Raw genomic sequence first — 25,459 nt, forward strand, 5'->3', positions numbered from 1 at the left:
GTGGGAAAATAGCCCATATGATATTATTTTATGGCTCATACAATGTGTTGGTGCCCAAATTGACTAGTGGGAAATCCTATGAGCTTTCCTACTCAATGTTGGGATCTTACGACTCAATTTGGCCAACTAGCAGGGAATAGCATGAAAGATATAATTCCTTTACACTTTAGTCTTTGCAAGACCTAGGTGGGTAAACCTATTCCTCTTCCACAATTGATTGGGTAGAGGCATTTAATAGAAGGTAGAATTCAGAGAACTTTATGTCTTTTCTCAAGATGACAAGAAATTCTTAAGACAAATCAAAACACTAAATTTGAATGCTTTATGAAAATTGAAATATGGATTATGATACTGTTATACTGATAATTTGTGATATAGTATATGAAATTTCAAGAAATCAAAAGTATATCAATTTTAAGAAGAAGCAAATACTTAAGACCAATGCCTTGTCCAATATTGGGCCAAATGGAGTCTAGCTTCCTCAAGCACCCACATACAATTTCTAGGAGATAGTAAACTTACCATCCAATGTTATATTTCAATTGAAAGAGAACTAGAAATGGAAAACCTAGTCTAGTTGAATTTAACTTCAACAAGGAAGGTTGAACTCAAATCCTTAAAATTTGGGTTTCCCACCAAATTCAGATCCTTCAAATAACAATAATTGATGCCTATTATCAATAAATGCCTTGAGAATAGTCATACAAACACTTTGATCACTATTTTCCATTATTGAATAAAAAAAGATGGCCTTTGTATTGATTATCAAAATGGAAATGGAAATACAATTGAGCCCATAAACATTTGCATAGACCTAGTAATAACATATCAAACAAAATATATTTTTGTTACTATTGCAATTTTTTTATATCTTTAAAGGTCTTGGTACCCTTTCTTATAGAAAATGGGGTGCAACAAAGCTTTAGGCCCTATAATAACTATAACTAACTAAAAACTAAATGTAACTTGTTCACAAATATTTACAATAAAAAACTAAACTAACAATGTAACTTCAAATAATTGAAAGCCTATCAAATATCAATTGACTTGAACCACATCTTCTCCATCATTTCTTGTCTACAATATGTAGCTTTTTGACCATTGTGTGATATGTGCATGATTAATTTATTTGAGCTATGAGACTTTTGAGATAAACATTTGAAGATCCAACTACTTCTTTTTTGTGGCCACTCTGACATCTGCTTTGAATTTATTAAACTTGTACTTTGAAATGATCAACTTATCTAATAACTTATTAAATTCTTCTATTTGGAAACATTCTTTCTCCTCAAAATAATCCAAAGCCCTCTGTGGTAGTCATGCAAATTCACATCTCTAGAATATTCAAGATCTTTTACCTTTCCAACATCATCTCTAATAGTTGGGATAGACCAATGCATTGTAGTAAATATTGGCAATAATTTTAGCTCAAATTTTTTATTTTCATGTTCAATGTAACCTAAACTTTTTGAAATGGCATCCAACATGTCGATCGTTTCTTTAATTTAAGGAGTATCAGGGCCCCTCTTTGTGACCTCGTATAATCTATTCAATTCAAAATTTGTTTATTTCCACTTCCTCTCTGATTCCATAACCATAGTCCTATTTTTTTTTAAAGAACTCCAACATATAATTATCATTGTTGAAACCTATGTCCACCTCATCACATTTTTCCAATATATGTTTTACTCTAAAACACAAAATATCTTCAATTTGTGGGGATCCTCCCATTTTCCTTATCTTGTTTCTTCTCTTCGAGTACAGTTACAAGAGGCTCATGATGGACAACTATGACATTAATTTTATGGGGAGGTATTTAACTCATGAAGTTCTTGCTCCATCCTATGCATCTTTCAGTAGGACCATTTCTTCCTCTACAAAATGTTCATTGTTGTTCCACAAATTTGACTTGTAAAAACTGCTAGATGTCTTCTAGTGGTTCTTTTTGGGGACATATGATTCCCGTGAGCATAGTTGACCTCAGCTATCTCTCAAGAAGCAAACCAAATATATACATTTCTATTAGAACCATAGTGACAGTAAGAGACCCTAAATACTCTTCTTCTAGCAAAGAATTTGTGTTGATCATATAGTAACATGGCCATCCTTGCAGTATCATTATTGCATGCCATGATCTTATAGTGTTCTTTATGAGCATAATCCACAAATATTACTTGATTCAAAAGTAAGTTAATATACTTACACCAATTCTTAGCCCTATGACTTTTGAATTCACAATGTGTCTTACATTCCTTCAAAACTTCCTTTTTGCAATTGTTCCCCCAATGAACACTTGTATCCTCGGCATGTAGAATAGGCTTAGTCTATTCTTCGCAAGATTAATCTATGTGCATTGGTATCAAATAGTATTTTTTGTCTATCAAGTTTATACATACTCAATCATGCAAAAACATCTCATTATCTTCATGACCACATATTGTCATATTATTTTATGTAGTCCTTGTCTCCAACGGATCATTCTTAATCATACCTTTAAGTGAGTTTCCTTGCACAAGGTCACCAAACATACTACAATGCTCTAGTTCACAAGATTTATATGAAGGATTTGAGAAATAAAAATCCACAAAAATTGAAGAATACCTACATGTAAGAACTTGTCACAAAGTAGAAAAAGAAAAGAAAAGGAAAGGCTTTTGCTTTGAAAATATGCAAATTATATAATCAGACTGAAAGAATGAGAGATAATTAAAAAAAGATCAATTCTTATAGAAGGAGATCAAAAACCTAAAAGAGAAACTCTAAGAGGTAAATGAAATTTAGTAATTACTAATTAAATATTAAATGGAAATGCAAAGTGCATAAAGTGAAATCTTAATTCAAATATTCCACCTATTCTGGACAATGGACATGACGCATCATGTATATTATCCCTACACTTGGCTAAGAAATGTGTTATGTGATATATTTTATTCCTTACACATGTCTGTAATAAGCCTCCATCATCATAGATTCTTGGCTACAAGTGGCTTTGAGATGTCATATGCACGTCATAGATTATCCTCCACTTTTAGCCATGTTGACCTTCATGCATCATAGAATCTTACATTTGGCATATTGTGTCATGGTTGTCATAGATATTCTAAGGAATATCATGCCAAGTTGCACACCCAAGGTGAAAAGTGTCCATCCTCTCATTCAATTCTCTCCTCTTGTACGTTGGTTATAAATTGAGCCATCTTGCTCTCTTTTTCGATCCCTTAGAATTCTTAGAACATCCTTAGAGTCTATATTCACACATCACAACCAAACCACACTTCTAGTATTCACCATAGCATCATCCCATCATAGTCATCTGCTTTCAATTATATGGGCATTATAGGCAATCAGAGCTACGTTAAATGGAGAAGAAAGAAGGACATGGGAGCTACAATTGAAGAGGGAGTTTTGATTATGTTAACTTTCTTTAATTCAATTGGTTTTCACAGTAGATTAGAAGGGTTTAGTGTATCTTTATTGATTTTTTGTGGTTTCTCATAGTATGCTAGTTTCTAACCCATTTTCTAGTCCTACAATTGGTGAACCCAACGTGAAGATCATGATTACTAAGTCGGGTTTCTTTGTTTTATGCTTGTAGGTGAAAGAAAGGAGCTCGTTCAAAGGAGTGCAAAATTTGTCTACTCTTTCTTATCACGCCCAGTCTAATTAGGAGGCCCAATAACATGTTTTTGGCTTTCATTTATGCATTTATATAGCTTGTTATCTCAAGTATTCACTCTACTCTATTGAGGCGCACTTGGGGCCTTTAGGAACTTGTTTCAGCGGCCTAAGAGTCAGTATAACCTTTGTCTACTGGTCACACCTAACCAACTACACTCACAAAACCACCAACTATGGCCTTCTAAGCCCCAAGTGCACTAGAGGTGCACTCTACACTGTCATAGTACACTTGGTAGTATAGGATTCAATTTTGCATGTCTTGGGTATCATTTTGACCTCATTTCCCCCAGTTTGCACCCAATCTCCCAACTGTACTACAAAACTACTAGTTGCACTCTAACTAGCCCCAAGTGCACTAGGAGTGTAGTTTGCACTGTCTAAGTGCACTTGGGAACCTCTTGAGTGTTTTTGGCCTTCTGGGGTGTAGTCTGCATTGCTAGGGCCCAGTTGGTTCACAAAAAGGTCACATTTCAACCAAAATTTGCATCTAGGGTTTCAATTTCAATCTAGGACCTAGGATATATGTTTTTTGTTATCGATGATCTATTTGCAACATATGGTGATCATTGGGAGAAGACATATGTATTGAAAACTACTAATTCTTTGTTGCAGAACGTTGACGAAGACCTCTGTTCTTGTTGAAACTATGTGTGTCGCTTTCTTAGACTAGATTACACTTCATTTGGTGCTCTAAAATGAATGTTCTCTTCTATTTGGTGTTTATGCATTATTTAAAACCCTAGTTGTTGCATGGATGCATCCCCTCGCCTTGCCATTTGTGGATCTTGAGTGCAAGAGAAATCTGTGCAACTTCTTAAGAGAGGCCTGCCTTGAAACCAAGACTCACCACTTGGCAAGTACCAAGGGTTGACCTTGAAGTGGTAACAGGCCAAAGCCAAGTCTACACTCCAACTGCTATAATAGACTTGAATAAGATCAATGTCATGTCGGTGGTATTGGTGCATTATAGTCTCCTCTAGTACCCTTGTGGTGTGTCAAACCCCAATTCTCAGGGTTCAGAGACCTTTTGAGGAATTTTATCATTCACTTGCTGAATAGAGTGCCCAAACTAAACACCTTGTCTTAGTGGCCAAATTTTTTTCTATCCAATGGCTTAGGGGGTCACCCATGCCTATGAAGACATCCCACATTCTCATAGTTCTTGTTAGAGGCAACAATCCCTTAGGAAGTTATGACCCTTGGGAAGTGGATCTTGGCAGCCTCGAGAAGTGAGTGTGTTGTAAGGGGGGAGTATGTGGTGCCAAGATTCTAGGTTATCTGCTCTAGATAAGCGCGGCTGGACTTTGGTTCAAGTAGGAATTTAGTGGATACAATCTTAAACCCTAGGTTATGATGTGTCTTTTAAGTTTAACAACAACTATTCTTGTTTATTGTGTCTTGTGTGTGTGAATAACATTAATAAAGATAATACCAAATCTACAAACTCACACCAAAAACACCTTTAACCTTGAATACTATCAAACTTTGTCAAAATGTTACAACATTGTCAAAATATTGCAAACCATTTGTCAAAAACTTGAAACTTTGAAAACATGAAAATGTACCCTTAGGTGTCCTTGACATGATTTAGGCTTCATCCTTGCACATAACACCATTACATGTATCATTCTTTGAGCTTCATACTTGCATCCTATAGGCCTCATTTTGCATCATTTAATCCTCACTGTGCATTTTTTATCTTTCATATTGCATCCCTTTATGCTTCATTTTGCATCTCTTAGTCTTCAATTTTCAGCCCTTAATCTTCATCTTGCATCCCCCAACTTGCATTCTTGCATGCCATATCTCTCATTTTGCACATCTTAGTCACCATTCCTCATGTCCTAACCTTCATTTTTCATACTTATTCTAATCATGACACTATTCCCTATCATCTAGCCCTTTGGAACAATAATCTAGAAGCCGCCAAGTCCAGAATCACTCTAATTTCAGGCCACTTTAACAATTGTGCTCTTAAACTACCAACTATGGTTTAACTAGCCCTAGTTATGACATGAGAGAAGTTGGCTCCTTTTGAGAAGACTTGGTTGTTATAACACCCATTTTGGACTTCTAGATATCATTTTGGGACTCCGGGATTGCCACTAGATGCTTGGATAGGTCTCCTGCGCTAATCATGTCCTAACCTTCATTCTACATATCCTAACCCTAGTTTACACACCTTAGGCATCATTCCTCAAGTCATAACCCTCATTTTGCATCTCCAATCTGATCCTAACATCATCCTCAACCAATTAGCTCTCTGGTATAACAATCTAACAATCACCAAGTCCAGGATCAACAAACTTTCAACCTATCTTCCAAACTATGCTATGAAACTACCAATTTTGCTCAAACTTGACCCAACTACACCCTAAGCACAATTGGTACTATCATAGCATACTTGGTTCTGTCATAGCACACTTGGGGGTTAGAATAACCATTTTGGACTTCTAGATTGCATTTTGGGACCCTAGAATTGCCTCTAAATGCCTATATAGGTCCTCATTCTGATCATAACCCAGAACATCATTTTGCACCCTAAACCCAATTTTGCATCCTAAGATCCTTGCATCTTGCATGTTCAATCTACATAACCCTCATTTTGACTCTCCCTGAACCTCATTTTGAACCCAAAACCCCTTTGAACTTAGTCAAAAATTAGAACAAAGTATGAGTCCTAGAGTATCTCCTAACGCTGATGGATGATGGATCTTGACCATAGTTTTTTTGTCATCTTTTTTGTCATTTTCTTGGGTCAAACTCTATCTATGTCTTGAAGGCTTTGACATTGTCATTTTTATCAACTTGATCTTTTTAGGTTTTTATCTATTTTCGTCAAGATTCAAAGTCCATCTTCACAAGGTTAAACTCTTAGATTAATAATTTCTTAAGATTTCTCCTAAGTTCAAAACCTTGCATGCACCCTTGTCATAACATTATCATAGATTGAGTCTCCCTAAATGTCATTTTGATTAACCCTAGTTGCATGATCACTTCGTCTTGTATAGTCCAAAACCCTAGCATCTCTTCCAATATCAAAATCCAATCAACTTGTCCAACGATCAACTTCTCGAAATCATTTGTCAAAACCACCAATTTTCTTGATTCCCTATTCCCATCTTGCATATCCTAAATTTCATTATCAACCTTAAAATACTTCCCTTTGCATTATCCACATTTGCATACATCAACCTTTAACATCATTCCCAATTCTAAAGTCCAGCCCTAATCTACATTTTGCATACCTCATAATCATCCTCATACCCCTTAGTAAAAATCCAAAATGTCATTCACATTTGCATTTGTGCATCATTCCCTTAGGTCATTTACATCTTGCATACTAGAACACTAGGTCATTTTGCACTTCCTTAGGTGGCATAACACACCTACACCCTTAAAAGTCCAAAAATCATTAATTTCTTACATACCCACTTCGAAATTATCAAGATTTGATCTATTTTACCAACTACACCCTTGTTTTAACAACTGCACACCTCAGGTGTGGAGTTGGTAGTTTCAAAGTGCACTCGGTAACTAGGAAGTTCATCTTAGGTTTTAGAACCCTAAATTGCATTCTCATATCTTGCACTACATCCCTAATCCCTAGAAAACGCCAAAAAACATTTAGATCAGCCATTCTTTGCATATTTTTCACCCAAATGCCTTTTTTTACCAAATGCACCCTTCTAGATACCAAGTGCACTTTCATAGGGCACACTTGGTACTATTAGAGCACAATTGGTAGTTTAGGTGTGCACTTGGGAGACGTAAAATTTGTTCAACATTTCCCCATTATATTTGCATCTTTAGGTATCAATGCTAGCACTTACAAGGACATAAGCAGTTCATAGACTAGAAGATTTGTATCAACCCTTGTTTTTCAAACTGCAAACATAGCCTAAAGCTCACCTAAAGTAGAAGACTAAGAAACCCCAACAAACATGTGAAATAGATCAAACTGAAGCCTCACAACCTTTTCTCGTGGACCCATTAAGCATGTATCCACCAAACCCAAACCATCAAGAAATGACACAACCAATCCTCAATAACACATCTACAATGAAGTTTCCTGATAACACTTCCCCTACACATAGAATGGTTTAATGGAGCCTTGATTTTGAACCCATATTCGTACCTATACCACTTGGATGCAGAAGTGTACCTACAACACTAGAGGATGAAGAAACCCACTCATTTGAATCCAGCAAACCTAGCACAAGCAACTTCAATCTTGAACATACAACAATGTACTTTACACCTAAGTGATGACTCTAGTACAAACTATGGCATCATTGATGAAGAAATGGCTAGGGCTTGCCAAGACAAGACTTTTCGAAAGAACTTTATCTCTTGGTGGCCTAGGAAATCATCAAATTTAATCCAAATTTGGAAGGACACAAGTCTAAATATCAAGACAATCTAGTGTTTGAAAACATACAACCTATTATTAATTTACAGTTGGACAAGGGGAAACAACCTTTGGAGTTTTCAAACACAAAGATAACACCTATAAGATCTCACCAAGAATCAACCATTGAGATTCTCCGAAGCACTTTCAAACACATTAATATCAATCCTTTATTGGACAAACCTCCATCAATAAATGGAAACAAGACACTTCCAAAGTACCCCAAAAGGACATTATGACTTGTCCTCAATCAAACAATGCAACAACAAGAAGTGCCTAAGGGGACTTATACCATAGGGATGTCAAACATACCTCCTTTTGGATGAAAATCAACAAAGTGCACCCTTGCTCCTAACTCTCCCAACTATTATGACATAAAATACAATGGAGCCATCCTATGAGTACACCATGTGAAACATCAACACTTATTACAAAAACCCCTATTGACACACAAAGGAAGAGTCTTATTGACATTTCACCCATTCCCCAAAGGAATGTGGCTGATTGCCATATCAATGTGATGTCTCAAGGTGAAACATCAAACACCCAAAAGTATCAAAACAAAGACCCTAACATGATGTTCACCTCTAAAGGACATAATAAACTTCCATGAAAACATCAACATCAAGTGAGGCAAGGACCCAACATTACTAATGCACAACCAAGTCAAAATTCACCAAACATATGTACACAACATATCAACATCCACAACAACAACAACAATCTCAAGTAGTGCAAGGACCTAACGTCTCTAATGCACAACCTAGTCTAAATACACTTGACACACACAATATACCAGAAACAATTCCAATAGCAACAAGTCATGTTTGTTAAGCAACAAGAAAAACTAAAATAATAGTTGGAATACCAAATATGCCTAGAAAAACAAATTTCCTATCAGTGACAATTGTTGCAACAACATGTCCAGTATACTATAAAATGAATAGAAAGAAATATGGATAGAGTTAAATATGAATAGGGTATGATATAAGAGGGAAGAATATAGAACCTATCCTACCCAAATTCCCAAAAGGAATGATCCAAATTGATGAATCACAAAGAAGTGATCAATGCATAAATGGATCAAACAATGGAGAACATGAAGAAAGGAGGAAATCCTATAATCTACTATAGAAAGTATGTACTTGAAATCTTGAATGAATGGAAGACAAACACTAACCTCAAAGTAGGAAAAATTTGGAAAATGTTGGTTTATGATGTCTGTGCATAGTTTCAGGGAATTCTGCAACCTACTCCGAACTGGAAATGCTGAGATGGAGAAAACCCATAAAACATTTGTCCTTTCAAGGGTAGGTCAACCTTGACCCAGATAGTGGGGCACAATCTTACCCCAAAAAGTCAACCTTGACCTATATTTCTCTAACAAAAAATTTGTTCATGGATCTCGAAAGTTTGTTGAAAAGGGTATCCAAATCTAAACTTCAATTCACTATCTTCTACCTATACCTGCAAGACAAATAGTTTTGTTTTATTTAGATGGGGGGTTTGCCTTGGTCAAACCCTAGTTTGGAATCAACCTTGAAATGTAATCGAAATTGCAATGTGTATAAACAAAGAAATGTAATTGAAATTGCAATGTGTAAACAAAGTAAATGGAACTATTCACCTTTCTTATGTTGAAATCCTTGTGGAGGATTCGAATCCTTGAATCCACAAGTATGGATGCTCCAAATGAATGTAGAATTCTATAGGATGTCTCAAATCAATGGCATTAGATCTTCAACACCAATCTTGAATAGATATTATCATAGGAAGAGGCTTGAATGAATGTGGATGAAGAAATATTTAATAAGAGGGCTCCATAGAGATTGAATCCTTCAATGGCTAACAATGGATCTCCTTGATGAATTGGATCTTGAATACTTGAATGCTTGAATGCTTGATTATGGATCATTCAGTATAATTTCTCCTCATGAAAAGTAGATAATAGATATATGTCAAAACTTCATAGTAAGTGGATCAAAACCTCATCATCTATGGATGTCAAAATGAGAGAAGAAGGTTTCCTTATATAGTGATCTAGGGCACAAACTTCTAGAGAGGTCGACATTAGAGAATTAAATCCCAATTAACCTTAACACCTAGAAATGGACATAGATTAAATGCAATTTAAGAGTTTACCATTTTGAAACCCAAAATAGCTGATTTAGAAGTGAGAAAATGAAACCATTTGAAGCTTGATATCCTGAAACCCTTGGAACTTGAAATTTGGACCTAGGGTCAAGGTCGAGGTTGACTCTACCCTAGGTCAGGGTCGAGGTCGTCCTTGACCTAGGTCAAGTTCACAGTTGTCCTTGACCTAGGTCAAGGTCAAGGTCCAACTTAACCCTTTAGGTTATCATTGACCCAAAAAGTTAAAGTCTTTAGTTTCTCAAAGAAAGTTGTCAAAAAAAGGCTGGAAACAAGGGGAGAAAATAATAACAGGGGGGAAACAACCAGATCCATGCAAAGACCTACTCAAGGTGCTTGACATGACCCCAAGCCACTTACTCGGAGGGATAAATGCTCTTAACATGGAAGTACTTCCATTTTAAGATGTACATTAAGCTCCAACTTTAGCAAGAGTATGGACTTGATTCAAACTCTTGGTAAAGGAGATCATGATGAAAAAATAATCTTATTATAATCAAAGGGACAAAGGGATCCTCAAGCCCCCAAAGACTCAATTCTTCATCAACTCCAAGATCACAATAAGAGAGACATCTCTAGAGAGAGAGAGAGAGAGAGAGAGAGAGAGAGAGAGAGAGAGAGAGAGAGAGAGTTATTATCTCGCCCAATGAAAATTTATGTCCCATTGTGAACCACACAAAGAAACAACATTATTGGTAAGATGAAATTGAACCACCTAGTGAATGTGGCTACTCACTAGTCAACCCATCAAGGATTCACCCTCAAGAATATTCTATTCCATAAGAGTAAAACCAAAAAGTGATCCAATCTTAAGGACACCTTCGACCTTAAGGGATCAAAAATATTTCAAAATAGAGGGATCAAGAGATCCTAAAACATAAATCCATGCTTTAAGGATTACTCACTAATCCAAAAAGGGAGATGTATCAAAAAGTGTGAGTGTGCAATAAGTGAGCAGAGTGTATTCTTCCACATTAAAGTCATTGCTAAGATTTTAATATGAGCAATGGTTTTAACATAAATATAAAAAAATCCATAGATTATGTTTCCACTACTAAATTCCCCCAGACGAAGGCAAATCAAGGGAAATACCACATAAAGAGATACAGAGAAGAATCTTTTAAAACCATGATTTGGAGACCAAAAAGAATCAATGCTACTAAATCGCAAATCCAAGCATATTACACAAGGAAACATTTATGAACAATAGCATAGGTCCAACATAACATAAGACAACATATGGAAGAATAGAGATACATATAAAGGAATACTACAAAAAGTTTGATTCTTTTATCACCTTGCACCAACAAAGCAACAAGAATTGTATAAAAGAATCTAACAACATTTAGAAAACACATCACAAGAGAAGCATAGTACAACAAAAAAACACAGAAAAGGGGCTACCATAAAGGACAAGCCAATCAAGTGTGCTACCTACTCTCCCTATCTCATTCTATATCATTTAAGGAAGGTGTCTAACTCGCAAGAGGGACTATATGCAACAAATTAGGAATAATAGCTAGTTCCAAACAAGGATCCTCTTGAGAATCACAATGTTCAATACTAGGTGTAAGTGTCAACTGTGAGGAAAGCATATTAGGTAAATCAATGTCAATGTCAATAGTTTCATATTCATCATTAACATAATCAATACCATCAAGAGTATCTTTTTTATCTAAATTAATCAAAATATGATCTAAGAAACGAATGGAATCATTATAATCATACATCTTAACATCATTATTAGCAACAACTTCTTCTTACACATCATGCATAGTTATATCCAAAGAAGGTAAATATTTTTTAAGAATAGAATTATGAGTTTTATCTTGAGCATGACACTTGGTACGACGTTCATTAGTAGATCTATTATTTTTTGTCTTGTTTGAAATGTGTTGAGAACTAGGAGGAACAATTACTAGATCCTTCACAAGTTCTATATGAGAATTAATAAGATTATCAACAGATGAACAAACAATAGGAGGAGCTTTATTAACAGATGTAGAAGCCATAGATAAAGGAGGTATGGAAGGTATAGGAAAAAGACCATGATTAAGATCCATAGGAGGTAATATTAACTTTAGAATCTTACAATGCTTATAGGCTTGATATGAGTGCAAAAGATGATCAGGTCGAGAAGGACATGAATTAGGTAATGAAGGCCAAACGAAGTCAAGGGAAGCACAATCTCTTGGCCTAGAAGGGTGATATAAACTATGATTAACCATCTTCACTTCTTCATCATGAACAAATTTATGAAATTTATTGATAGGTGAAGCAACAAAATGCATGGTGTTTAACCATGAAAAACCAAGCTTAACTTAAAACTGGCCAGAAGTAGGAAAAACAACAAAGGTAGTGTTCACAATTTTTCCACAAAATTCAATTGGTAAATTAAAAGAACCAGATGATGGATAAAGAAAACCATTACAAGTTTGAATCCACACATTAGATGTATCATAATAATCGTGGTGCAATATTTTCATAAAAATATTTTCTTCAGTAAATAACATTGACTAACGATGTAGGATCTACAAGACAACCTTGTGTAAGTATTTGAGAAATCCTAGCATAAATATAAAGGAGACCATCAAGAGCTTTAATACTTTTAGAATCATTGAAGGTAATCACAAGTTCTCGAGGTCTTTTATTCTTAGGTTGTTGTCAAGATTTAGGTTGAGTTTTCAATTTAGGCTTAGGTTTTAGTTGAGGTTGATATGAAACTTGAGATTGAAGTTGAGGTTGAGGTTGAGGTGGAGATATAGATTGAACAACGTGCTCCACTTGATTAATAATGTGATTAAAATCATCCATCTTTCAGTCATACACAATATCCATAAAAGATGGTTGAGCAATGGTATTAGTATCATGTTGAGGTAAATGATTCATATAGATTTGAAGATTTTGATTAGGAGGAAAAACAAATTTATTCCCACTACAATCAAAATTATCAATACATAAGATATTACAGTCAATTAAATCTTGAACCTTATGTTTTAAAGAATAACATTTCTCACTATCATGACCATTTTGACGATGATATTGACAAAAAGCTTTAGGATCAAAGGATTTAGATGCAATCATAGTATGTAAAAGAGGTTGAATAGGAGGTAAAGTAATCATATTAGCAATTAACAACCTATTCATAATGGAATGTAAAGATTCAAAAAGAGGAGTAAATATACAATTTAATAAAAAAGTAGTGGATGCAAAAGTGGCATTGTGAGATGCAACAACAACTTGATCAAAAACTACACTTGCTTGTTTGTTTATCTTGACATAGCTATTGAATTTTGAAATTTTTTGGGATTAGAAGCAACATCACTTTTATCAACAGGCACAAGAACCATTGGAGTGTTGTTCTCAAATCGACTCACTTGTAATTGATAATAATGAAGTGTTGCACAAAGTTGTTGAAAAGAGGTAAATTCAGTAAGCAAAGTCTTATCTCTAATATCCTTTTGCAAATTTGAAATATAAATACATTAAATATCAATATTAGGAACATGATAGGAAATATGAGCATGTAAATGCTTAAATCAACCAATAAATTCAGTCAATTTTTCCTTAGCACTTTGTTTACAATGCATCAAATCAGTCAAAGACACTTGCAGGCCAATGTTGTTTTGAAATTGTTGAATAAAATCATTGACAAGTTGTGGAAATGAATCAATAGAATAAGGAGGCAAGGAACAAAACCATTGTAAGGCCTTGTCACAAAAGGTTCTAGCAAACAACTTGGCTAAAATCCTATGGTCATGAGCATAATGACTACAAAGGATTTGAAATCTTTTAACATGATGAATAGGGTCTCCCTTACCATTGTAATTCTCAAGATGAGGCATATCAACTTGCTAAGGAATGAGAGTACAAATGATATCCCAAGACAAAGGACTTCCCATGTCACATGTAGAAATACTAAACTTGTTTTGAGTCAAGGAGGCAAGTTGTTTTTGTAAAGATGACACAATTTGAGCCAAACTAAGAAGTGTTGAATCATTAGAGGAAATAGGAGGAATAACAATGTTAGAAACACTAGATAAAGTGTATGAAGCTATAAGAATGGAAGACACAACTGGAGGAACACTTGTAACTACAATTGGTAGAGGATTAAAATAAGTAAAAGGAACATTACAATAAGGTTTTGATGTAGGAAAGGACACAAGAGGAACATTCATAGGAATAGAAAGAATTGTCATAGTCACCAAAGAAATAGTATAGGTAGGAATACTAGGTAAAGGAATAGAAGAAGGTTATACACTAGTGACAAGAGGAATAAACCCTAAATCTTGAGCTTCTTGAGCTAAAAGTTTAACATTTAAATGCACAAGGTGAGTAATACCACGGTAGAGGTTAACACCTTGATCACTATCATGAAGAATTTTCTTAAGAGCATCTATAGCATGAATAGCATCTTGATTATGGTTTTCTTGCATAAGCGAATTCCCATTTTATCAAGTTTAGTTGAAATTTCTTGGACGTGTTCAAGAGGAACTCTTAAAGAATCATCCTCACATGAGATGAGTGAGAAGAGTTTTTCTCCATAATAGGATTAAAATCATGATTAATCAAATTATCATCTGGAATCCTAAGGAAAGAAGAGGAAGACTCAGGATCAAAGGTACCCATAAGTCTATGACTTTGTCTAACCAGAATATTAGAAGTAGGACTAGAAGTAGTAAAGCTCATAAACCAATGCAATGTAAATGAACTAAACTAAGAAAACATAAAGCATGAATATCTTTGTATTTTGAAAGAGATTTTGCAATAAAAAATGTTTTTTTGAAATATAAATGCAAGAAATCTAATTAGCACACAAGATTTAACATAAAAGACAAATCGAACACCAACAAAGTTATATAAAAGGAAATATAATACCACAAAACACAATAGGGCATCTAATTCAACAAAAGAAAAGAGGGAAAGTGTGTTGGGTTCACCAAAATGAATAGTGAAGGTGAACACACAAGATAATATGAAGGGAAATCTAACACCATAAAATACAATAGGGCATCTAATTCCACAAAAGAAAAGAGAGTAAGCGTGTCTAGTTCACCAAAATGAATAGAAAGAAATATGGATAGAGGTAAATATGAATACGGTTTGATATAAGAGGGAAGAATATAGGACCTATCCTACCTAAATTCCCAAAAGGAATGATACAAATTGATGAATCAAAAGAAGTGATCAATGCATAAATGAATTAGAAAATGGAGAATGTGAAGAAATGAGGAAATCCTATATCTACTATAGAAAGTATGTACTTGAAATCTTGAATGAATGGAAGGAAAATACTAACCTCAAAGTAAGGCAAATATGGAAGATGTCGATTTCTAATTTCTGTGCATAGGTTCGGGGAATTATGTAACCTACTCCAGACTAGAAATGCCAAGACAAAGAAAACCCAAAAAAAATTTGTCCTTCCAAGGGTAGGTCAACCTTGACCCAAATAGCGAGGCACAATCTTACCACAAAAAGTTGACCTTGACCTGCACTGCTTCGACAAAAATTATGTTTGTGAATCTCGAAAGTTCTCTGAAAAGGGTATCCAAATTTGAACTTCAATTTGCTATCATATACCTGTACCTATGAGAAAAATGGTTTTTTTTATGGATGGGGGATTTGCCTTGGTCAAACCCTAGTTTGGAATCAACCTCAAAATGTAATTGAAATTGCAATATGTATAAACAAAGTAAATGAAATTATTCACCTTGCTTATGTTGAAATCCTTGTGGAGGACTAGAATCCTTGAATCCACAAGTATGGATGCTCCAAGTGAATGTAGAATTATGTAGGATGTCTCAAATCAATGGCATTTGATCTTCAATGCCAATCCTGAATAGATCTTAGCATAGGAAGAGGCTTGAATGAATGTGGATGAAGAAATCTTCAACAAGAGGGCTCCATAGAGATTGAATCCTTCAATGGCTAACAAGGATCTCCTTGATGAATTGGATCTTGAATACTTGAATGCCTAAATGCTTGATAATGAATTGTCTAGTATAATGTCTCCTCATGAAAAGTAGATAATAGATAGATGTCAAAACTTCATAGTAAATGGTTCAAAACCTCATCGTCCGTGGATGTCAAAATGAGAGAAGGCTACCTTATAGTGATCTAGGGCACAAACTTCTAGAGAGGCCAACATTGGAGAATTAATTCCCAATTAACCTTAACCCCTAGAAATGGACCTATATTAAATGAAATTTAAGAGTTTAGCATTCTGAAACTTGAAACAACTAACTCGAATGTGGGAAAATGAAACTTTCTAAAGCACGATATCCCAAAACCTTCAAAACTTGAAAAATGGACCTAGGGTCAGGGTCGAGCTCAACAATGCCTAGGTCAAGGTTGAGGTCATCCTTGACCTAGGTCAGGGTCAAGGTTGACTCTTCCCTAGGTCAGGGTTGAGGTCGACCTTGACCCTTCAGGTCATCATTGACCCAAAAAGTCAAAGTTTTTAGTTTCTCTAAGAAAGTTGTTTGAAAAATGCTAGAAATGGGGGGAGAAAAGCATAATAGGGGGAAATAACCAAATCCATGGAAAGACCTATTCAAGGTGCTTGACATGACCCTAGACCACTTACTCAGAGGGCTAAATGCTCTTAACATGGAATTGCTTCCATTTTAAGACAATACAACCAAATATGACTAGAGCAACAAATTTCCTATCAACAACAATCATTGAAACAACATGTGCCACAACTAAATCAATAGATACCTCTAGAACAATAGTTGCACACATGGCCTCACATTCAACCAACAAAGGTATCTCAACAACAACCACAAAAAATGGCACAACAACAACCACAAAAAGTGATTGAACAACAACCCATGGTACAATAATCACAATCAATACCACAACAAGTACCACAACAAGGACCTTTCTGTCTTCGAGGTGCCAACGTACCTCCACAACCTAGCAACACATCACCTAAGTCTTCAGATGTAGAAATATCAAAATGCCATAGCAAATGATCTACTCATAGACATGAAAGACTCAAAGAAAGGCTCAACACTCAACACCGTAATGAGGATTTACTACAATAGTCAAACAATTAGCCAAACAAGTTGAGGCATTGTGAGTCTAGAAGAAACAAGTCCTATAAATAGAAAGGAATTTACATCCTAATCCCTTTGACAAGAATCTGTATATGTCTCCATCCCCAAAACATATCGACGCACCAAGATTTTAGAATTATCGAGGAAAAGGAAACCCAATTGATCATGCCAAGGAATTATGTGCCTCTTGTATCGAACTTAGTGATGAGTCCACATATCTCATGAGACTATTCCTCCTCCTCTTGGTGGCTCCATACTTGAATGGTACTCCAAACTACCTAGTAATATTAAATCTTGGTCAGAACTAGTAGAAAAATTCATATCCCACTTCGCCTTCATAATAACAAATGAGGTGATGATGTTTGATCTATGTTCAACTAAACAAAAGATGGGAGAACCGTTCATATAATTCCTATTATGTTAAATAAACCTCGTCAGTCAATGCTCACTGAATATTCCCAAAGAACAAAAATTTAATCTATGCATTGAAAACCTAGTCCCTAATTTAATGTACAAACTTAAGATCAAAAGTCCAAGCACCATTTCTAAGTTAATGAAAAAGGGAGATAGCATTGAAGATGCCCTCATCTGCAAAGGCATCCTCAAAACAAATAAGGAAAACACCGATACAAATTTGTCTAATGACAGGGAAAAATGTTTCTTTAAATACAAGAATTTGATCAAAGATGATATTGTGGATGCATGAACGATCAATGCAAGACAACCTCAAATGACTCTTAAAGGAATAAACCCTAAAAAGATACAAACTCCTAACCAAACACCACCTCAGCAATAGAAGACTGAGGCCTTAACACAAGATAGACCACAAAGATGCCTTAGAAACAAGGATAGAAAATTTACACCCCTAGGGATACCACTTGAGATTGAACTTCAACAATTAGTAAGCAACAACTTCTTGCAATTACCTTCAGTCAAAGATGAACCATCAACAAAACCCTCTTGGTGGGATTACAACAAATTCTTTGATTACCACCACACCATAGGACATAAGACCACTTCATGTTTCCAACTTAAACATGAAATCCAAGACCTTATTGATGACAATGTGATCACAATCGATCCATCACTACTAGCATCCAATTCTGATCATACTATTTTTAAATATCCTTTGGGTAATCATGACAAAAGCAAAACCTCTAGTTCAAACTCAAGCTCCTAGGCTAATTTAAACTACACACTCACTAGATATGACTACACCATCAATTATTTCAATGAGTCTGACTCCCACATATCCACATTCACCTTATAAGTTGAGGACCCTCATTGTGTTGTCACCACATGTACTTAGATTACCTTACCTGGAGCCCCAGCTAGTTCTATGGCCCTAGTTAGACCTATAGCCTCTACTAGACCCATGGCCCTTGGTAGAGCTATTGATCCTACTTCTTCATATTACAGCTTTGTAGACTAGCTTGGCAAAACCCCAATGCATTTTTCCATCCTATATTTGTTGTGTGCATTCCCCCAACATCAGAAAGTCCTTGACCAAGCTTTAAAAGAGTTTGTAGTATCAGATAACATTGATGTTGCCTAGTTCTAGGTCATGGTTGGGAACCTATCCACATCACAACATATCACCTTTTCACGTTGAGATATTCTTAAAGATAGACCTAACTATAATGACCCCCTTCATCATGAAGTCTTTATGCATAACGCCAAGGTGAGACGTGACTTGATAGATGGAGGAGCAGGACTAAACATCTATACCCTTAAAGTTGTCAAGGCTTCAGGTTAGTCTAAAGAAGATTTGAATCCCTCTTGTAGAATCACAATAAAGGCCTATGATGATGGTGAAGGCTTCTCCAAGGGTGTCATCATATTATTCATAAGAGTTGGTCTAACTATCGAGAATACATTATTCTAGGTCCTAGATATAGAAATGAATTGCAACATGATACTAGGATGCCCTTGGATTCATGCTATGAAAGTAGTGCCATCTACACATCATTAGTGTCTCAAGATCACCTACAAAAATGTGGAGGTTGCTATTTCAATTTTGTGTTAATTTAAGAGATACTACTGCATACCAAGTCCCAACAAACAACAAAGCACAACCAATAGATTCCTCTAAATATGTCGACCCTGATATACTCCGTAGTAAGGTGAAGGAAAAACTAAAAAATGAAGACAAAGGGTGTGGAGAATACTTTCTATTTCAAGTATTCCACATTAGGGAGTCACCACTTTCTCCCCAATCTTAAGGTAAATCACAACTACTGCAAACACAACACTTTGAGATTAGTACACAAAATGCCACTTCTATCATTTTCATTAGCGAAAGCGGCCTACATGAAGAACATATCTATGAGAATACATCTCTTTATATTGAAAAAGAAAAAGAAGAACAAGAAGCCACTTTGATATCTCCTAACAAGTATGGACCTGGGTTTACTATCATGTAGAAATAAGGCTATGATGGATCTAGTGGTCTTGGATCTCAAAAACAAGGAATGATTGAACCTATCACTGCAAAAGGATGACCTCCTAGTTTGGGGCTTGGATTCAAACCATTACGAATAGGTCCTCCTAGTACTAAGGTACCCTTGTGTAAGATTGTGAATGTTTTGAACGATGAAAAGGCATCTGAGGACACCCAATTTGAAACTTATAATATTGATAGTCCTTATGTGCTTGACCATATCTTTGTTGACCCTAATAGCCTACACATGGAGAATAAATACCTTATTATAACTCCACTCATCGCTCAAACCAATCATGCACTTTCGATTGATATATTATGGGATCCAAGTCCTCCAGCTTCTGAGCATGACCCCAATAATACCACCGAATCTACTACCCATATATACCTTTGACTAGAGCCCATTCCACATTGATGATGACATCCCCTCAAGTTATCCTGAAATGTCGAATTGGGACCAACATGGACCATCGATCTTCAATCAATTTCACAAAGATGATGCTCTTATAAACATCTTGGAGCTATATGAAGGCATTACAATTGCTGACCATAAAGAATAAATTTATTCCAATTTGAACAGATTGACATATCTTGAGGATTCAACTCCATCTTCCAGTTACAAAACTAGAAATAAAGGAAAAAAAAATAACAAGCATAGGTCTCTTGGTGAAAACCAAAAGGCGTCATTAGACCATAAAAAAGAAAACACTAAGAAGCTCCCAAGGATACAAGATGAACAAGTTCATGCTATTAATATAACTGTTCCAATGTTCAATATTCCACAAAGTCTTTTTGAGCTCTCTTGATCAACATTCATGTGGGAAGTCGTTGGTCTCAATCCTCCTAGTTCCTCCTTATATCCAACTATTTATACCCAAATCCTACTACCTAACTTATCCAACACCTATAATCAAACCTCTATCTAGTAAGCCTTTAAGTGTGTCATCATTAGTGACATCTTATACCAAGGATCTATTGACCCAATTATCCTTGAATGCCTTGATTCGCAAGAAAAATACATTGTCTTACATATGGTACATGATGGTATATCTTGAGGCCATTCCAATGATTTGATTTTAGCTACAAATTGGGAATGAATCTTGTGTAGTTAGTCACTATGGGTTCATAGGTTATCTACTAGCAGCATCAACAATAGATTAATTTTTAGAATTCATCAACAACATCCATGATTCTATCAAAAAGTCCTAAGAAAATAGCAAAAAAATAGAAAAAAGTCATGAAAAAGGAAACAAAAAAAATAGAAAAAAGTCATGAAAAAATGGATTCCTTGATGAAAACCTAGCAAATAGCATCTTGGCATGAACATTTGAGTCAAGAGAAAAAATTTGTCCAAAAGCAAAAAACTAGCAAATGGGCACTTTGGGCAAGTACCATGGTGAAAACCTGGCAAAAGGACACCATGTGTAATCAGTTGTCACTCCTCCACCTATCAGGATTCCATTTGGTTTTTTCCCCTTTTATCATTCCTTGATCACATCCTTCATATTGCAAGACATCCCTAGTCCTCAATCATGGCCCACAAACTGGTTAATATCCATTGTTATCTTACCCAAGTGTCACCAGTCTGTACATACTCTATCTTTGGCCTTTGTACATAATGTGTGTCTTGTCTAGGGGCATATCACCTATACATTGCACAAGTTTGAAATTGAACTGGGGGCATGTCCCTAAGCATATGTTATCCATTGGACTTATCACATATCAGATTGGAGCTAACATTTGTGAATCATTTATGATCTAAAAAACCCTAAAAATTTAGATATGATCCTGGAAAAATCAAATATGACCCTGAAAAAGATCCAAAAATCATAAAACATCCCGAATAAACCCATAAAAATCACAAAATGTCCTGAACAAATCCATAAAAATCATAAAATGTCCTGAACAAATTGATAAAAATCATTAAAAAACCACTAAACATCATAAAATGTCCTTAAATAAACCCTAAAAATCATGAAATATCCTAAAGAAATGAGTAACATAAAAACATCAAATATCTTTAAAAAACCATAAAAATTGCAAAACCCACTAAAAATTTGTAATAACCCTTGTAAATAGTCACTGTGGATAATCACCCATTTTTCTTAAAAACTTGCACATTGGCAGTTTGAAACTCAAAGAACAACACTTTAATGACAATAACACCTTGACCTACTATCGAAGCAATGTGAACCAACAATCCATCCAACTTGTCGATATTAACTAAACCAACAATCAAACCTATCACATCACAAGTCTGACACAAAACCAAAAACACTAAAAAAACCAAGTAATAATGGACTAGAATAGTTGTTGGCTCACACTGATTAGTGGATTATTTATTTTTTCTTTGTTTTTCTTCGATCATGTTCCTATGTCACTTGATAATATCAAATGATCTATGAGAGTGGTCAGGATGGTTCATGGTCATCTTTTGTTTTATGTTCAATGTACCTTTGAGAGTCTGGGTCATGTATATATGCTTTAGGTAGAACAAGGTCATTTTCTATCTACATCATGCTTGTTTACAAAAAAGGTTTACATTTGCACTCTGGCCCTTCATGCCATGATGCATTGCATTCCATTTTCCATATCAAAATAAAGCTCCATTGACATGTAGTGCACTTTACAAAAGAAAAAAGTCTTCACCTCATACTAATTGGTCCTCGTCTCATCTCCTTTGTCTTCTAACATCCATCTCATTCACCACCACCATAGTCATGTACCAGATGCACCAAAATCATCTTCATCCTCCATTCATGCAATCCTGCATAATCATAACTGCCTATCAACCTTTTGCAGATTTCTACCAAGGTATGGCCTAAGTTTGACCTAGGTTTGACTATGTTGGACCTAGGTTAGACCAATTTTGACAAAATTTGACCATTTTAAACTAGGTTGGCCTTATTTTTGACCTCTTTCTAGGGTTTTGAACATATGCACCAAATTTTGGGTCATTCTGAGTTCATCTGCATTATTTTGAACCTCTGCCTAACTACTTGATAAGTTTCTATCAAGTTTGACCTAGGTTTGACCAAGGTTAGAAAAATTTGACCAATTTTGAATAATTTTACCCATGTTTTAACCTCTTTCTATGGTTTTGGACATGCACACAAAGTTATGGGTTAGATGGAATAATTTCATCCCATTGAGCATCTCAATTCCACACAGGGTGCACTTGGTCATCCTACGATGCACTTGGTAATCTTAGGGTGCACTTGGCATGACCAAGTGCATCCTATGTGCACTTGTGTGGGTTTTGGGCGTTTTAGGGGCTATTGGATACCTAGAATTGCTCACAAGCCCCCAATTGACCCCTATTTTACACTCCAAACCCCATAACTTTTGTGTTTGAGCTCGAATTTTTGATTTGTCAATTGCTATGGATTCATCTCTACGTTGTCAACAAATTGACCTATAATTTTCATTATTTGGCTAATTTCTTAAGGGGGCACCCATATATACCACCCCTACTAGGGAACACTTTTACAACTTTTTCATTAGTAATCTTTGACACAATGCTCTAAATCACATTGTATCAAAGAGGGGCAAAATGTAGACAATAAAGAATGGTTTGTGTCTATGGTTTAATCACATTTTCATACTAACCCATCCCATTTTCACATTTCACTAATTATGATCTTTTGGCCAACTTGATTATTATTGGAACATATTTCAACAATATCATCCATCATTTATATCCCCTTTCAATCCATTGCAAATCATTTCAGAGTCAATTCCCATTTTATCCAAACTTTCTAGAATCAACCCAAAACCATTTCAACATCATCAAAATCCTTTCTAATCAACCTTGAATCACATCCAATCAATCTAAAATCATCCCAAATCAACTTGGAATCATCCCAAACCAACCCCAATCAACCCGAAACATGTCAAATATCCCAAATCAATCATCATCTGTCAAACCCTAGGCATTGTCATCTCCCTCAATGCCTTGGCAACCTATTAAATCTTATCAAACCTATCGAATTTAACCTTAGTACTGTCATGTCCCTTAACGCTAGGTCAAATCTTTCATTTTATCATCAGATCATTAACATTATTGTATCCCTTAGTGTTAGATCGTGGCATTATCCAATCAATTAATAACATTGACAATGTTTGCCAATGTTATTATGATCAACTCTATCCAAGAACTTTCAATCCTATGACATTTACGATGTCAATTAAATGTCACATGTCCTTAGTCCATGTCATGTGTTCTTGGCATGTTATAAATCCTAATTAGTCATTCAATTTGATCATGTCTTTGATCTACCCATCATTGTCCTAGTCAACCTGCATAATCATCTCATTTTCTCAAAGGGTATTATCACATTTATTTCATCAAATTGGCCAATCATTTGCTAATCTATCCTATAGGATTATACTACCCATAATTTAATCCTATGTCATTTCAATCATTTGTATCCTGCATTTACTAATTATTCTCACTAATCAACTTTTTTAATTAATTGATATTTATTAATTAATTGGTTCATCTTCTCAAACTATGGGAATTCTCAAATTTCCTAAGTCCTTTTTCCCACCTCTAATTTCCATTTTATTAAATTCTATTTTTGTGGATATATAAATTTTTAATTCAAATATTCTACCTATTCTTGACACATGGACATGACATGTTATAGATATTATCCCTACAGTTGGCTAAAATATGTGTTATTCGATATATTTTATTCCTTACACATGTCTATAATAAGCATCCATCATCATAGATTCTTTGAGACAAGTGGCTTTGAGATGTCATATCCACGTCATAGATTCTCCTCCACTTTTAGCCATGGTGACTTTCATGTGTCATAGAATCTTACATTTGGCATATTGTGTCATGGTTGTCATAGATAATCTAAGGAATATCATGCTAGGTTGCACACTCGAAGTGAAAAGTGTCCATCTTCTCATTCAATTCTCTCCTTTTGCACGTTGGCTATAAATTGAGTCATATTGCTCTCTTTTTCAATCCCTTAGAATCCTTAGAAAATCCTTAGAATCCTTAGGGTCTCTATTCACACATCATGGCCAAACCACACTTCTAGTATTCCCAATAGCATCATCCCATCATAGTCATTTTCTTTCAATTGTATAGGCAATATAGGCAATTGGAGCTACATCAAATGGAGAAGAAAGGACATGGGAGCTACAATTGAAGAGGGAGTTTTGACTATGTTTACTTTCTTTGATTCAATTGGTTTTTATGGTAGATTAGAAGAGTTTACTATATGTTTATTAAGTTTTTGTGGTTGCTCATAGTATGACTCTCATGAAGATCATGGGAGAATCAAGAGATAAGTCCAATTGAAAAGGAAATATTAGGACGTGTGTGTGTCAAGTACAACAAACTACCCATTAACTATCTATATAAAGTGGGATCCACTATAGTAGTAGAACAAGTGGTAGATAAAATAACACCTAACTAAAAAGGTGTGGGAGTAGGCTTGCAATCAAGCATGTTTAATCTCTAAAGCATATAAAGAGTATACTTTTGTTGGAGTATGGTTATCCCATCTGAAGATAGGACAACCTGTATGCCCAAAAAATAATGCAAAAGTCACAGGTTTGTCATCTCAAAGTTCATTCTTAATGCTCATTGAACACTTTGTATCATGGAGGATGAGCTACTTGTAATGATGAGATCATCTACATAAAGCACAAGTATCAATAAGTCGACCCCATGATGCTAAATGTAAACTGTAGGAT

This window comes from Cupressus sempervirens, chromosome 10 (assembly GCF_028749045.1).
Source record: "Cupressus sempervirens isolate cs-2001-9-10 chromosome 10, ASM2874904v1, whole genome shotgun sequence".
NCBI lineage: Eukaryota > Viridiplantae > Streptophyta > Pinopsida > Cupressales > Cupressaceae > Cupressus > Cupressus sempervirens.